This window comes from Eubalaena glacialis, chromosome 3 (assembly GCF_028564815.1).
Source record: "Eubalaena glacialis isolate mEubGla1 chromosome 3, mEubGla1.1.hap2.+ XY, whole genome shotgun sequence".
Lineage (NCBI taxonomy): Eukaryota > Metazoa > Chordata > Mammalia > Artiodactyla > Balaenidae > Eubalaena > Eubalaena glacialis.
The window spans coordinates 142445615-142447968 of record NC_083718.1 but is presented as its reverse complement, the minus strand read 5'-3'; the positions used below and the strand labels follow the sequence as shown (position 1 = coordinate 142447968).

Here is a 2354-nt window from a genome sequence, read left to right as displayed (position 1 = left end):
GCACACATGTAGTCTGGAACATTCTTAGAACAGTTTCCTTCCCCTTGGCTACCTTCTATTCATCTTTTCTGACTTAGCTCAAAGGTCATTCCCTCAAGAAAAGATTCCCTGACCCACCAAATAGGTCATGTCCTATTTTATGGTTTCATGGGCTGCTAAATTTCTCTGTCAGAGCACTTATCAAAAATTGTAATAAGGCCTATGTTGTGCAATTAGTTTTCATTCTCTGCCTTCCTTTTTAGAATAAAAGCTCTGTAAGTGCAGGGGCTATCTGCCTTGTTTTTCTTTATCCTCAGTGCCTTGAACTTTACCTTATGTGTAAAACACACAAAATAGATATTAACAGAGGAATGAGACTAAGTGCATGGAACAAATAGTACCAACCGTATTTTGAACCATGTGAAGTCCTATGTCCTTTACTAGACCATGTCTATCTTTCAGAAATATAGAAATGACTCCAGTGTGTTAGGCTGGTGTGTTATTATATGAGTCTGAGAGTGTCCTGATAAGTGTGCCAAGATCTGGCACCACGGCCACCCAACCTGGCTAGCACGTTCCTCATTTTTCTAATATGACATGTCAGTTGCCTAATCCATCCACCGGGTGCTCTTGCACTTGTGTATGTCAACCTCTGCTTACCTACAGAGGGAGCTGTTCCCCTCACCAGCTACGTGCCCTTAACTGGCTATTTGACCTTCCTTTTCTTACCTGTAAAATGAGGACATGGTACATAGATTAGAGATTTCCCTTCCCACTGTGAAGAGAATGTGTAAACTTCTGCCTAAACTTAGACACCATCACAGAAATAAAGAGCAAGAGGGGAAACACCTTGAGAAGGAAAATGTGGTTCCGATAGTCTTAATAGCAGAATCCACAGAATATTTACCTGGGACAGTTTTAAACTCAGAGACTACATTACCTTTCTTTTATCTTTTCTTTTTTAAGAAACTGTGTTCTGCTAATCTTATTTCCATTCTGTTTAAAGCCTGGGGAAGAACAGCTTAAGACCACTCCGTGGTTGTTCCTACCCTTTCAGTGGCCTGAGTGGGAGCTGCAGACCAGTCCTCAGTGGCGGGCTGAGGGCTCCCGTCTTGTGCAGGAACTTCTGGGCAGGCACAGAGGCACCGGCGCCTTCAGACCCGTCTGCGACCGCGGGTAGAATACAGTGAACTTGGGAGCTGCAGCAGTCCATTCACCCCCATGCTCCTCCTTGGCCATGGTCTTCTCAGCATGGCCTGCTCTTCCTTTTCAGTCTCTCCAGCACCTCTGTAGAAGCAGAGATCAGGCGTGACCTCCCACGGGTGTGCACACGGGTTGGTACCACGCATGTGCAGAACTTCCTGGGCCAGGATCCACCACCTCAGACCCACTGAGTGAACTCCCTTGTTGCTGCAAGGATGGCAGTGTCCACAGGGCGCAGAGGAGAGTCTGTGTTACAGGGAGCAGTGGTAGGTGGGTTAATGTACAACACCTCTGTGAGAGGCTGGTCGGCAGCCCTGGGATCAGTAACCCCCAGAAGACGCGGCCCCTGGAAGGCTGCCTGGATCTGGTTAGTGAAGGTTCCAGGAGTGAAGCGGGCAGCAATAGGAGTGGCTCCAGTGACAGCAGCAAACTTCAGCACAGCCCTCTGGCCAGTGTTCCTGGAGGATATGACACTGATCAGTCAGTTTTTAAATGGTAACAATGGCACAAGCCATCTGCAGAAGCTTCTCCCAGGTCCCCTTCAGATCTATAATGTAGATGCCATCACTTTTCCTTTAGGAGATGTATTTTTCCATTTGGAAGTCAAGGTTGGTGCCACCTAAGTGGGTTCCTGCTGTTTGGAATTTGAGGCATCCTCTTCCTTCATCTGTGGGACATCAAGGGTTCTAAACTTTGTGAACATTTCCCTTTAAGTTACGATGAGAACCCAAGACAATGCTGTATGGACTCCTCTCTGGGTAAGTGAGGAAAGGCTGCATTACCTTTCATTGGCAAGTCTGAAGTTTTCTTCATCCATCAACAAGCATGGGATCTTGAGAGCAAAATGGATCCAGAAGGAAAATGGCACTTTCAGTTATAACATCAAGTTTCACTGAGCCTAAACCAAAGTTTCAGTCTCACTCCCAATTTAAAATTTCTGTTTTTCCCAACATGCCCTGATTTGCAACCCTCAACATAGGCCTGAGTCATGGGCAGGAATCTTCAGCGGGGAGTGAGAAGTGTATGTCTGGGTGTATTCTCCTCACTTCTACTGGATCTCCAGATTTGGGGTAAAAGGGAGGGGAAGAGGAAGAAGAAGAGAAACATCCTTTCCTAGTGCTGCTGTTAATATTTTATGTCTCCCTCGGCTACTCCTGCCTGTCTCTAGAGGC

General features: G+C 46.5%; 1 pseudogene; it reads right to left on the bottom strand.

The window, feature by feature from the left end:
* Positions 1-1001: 1001 nt before the first annotated feature.
* On the bottom strand, positions 1002-1885 carry LOC133087175 (small ribosomal subunit protein uS2-like; annotated as a pseudogene).
* Between the last annotated feature and the right edge of the window lie 469 nt (positions 1886-2354).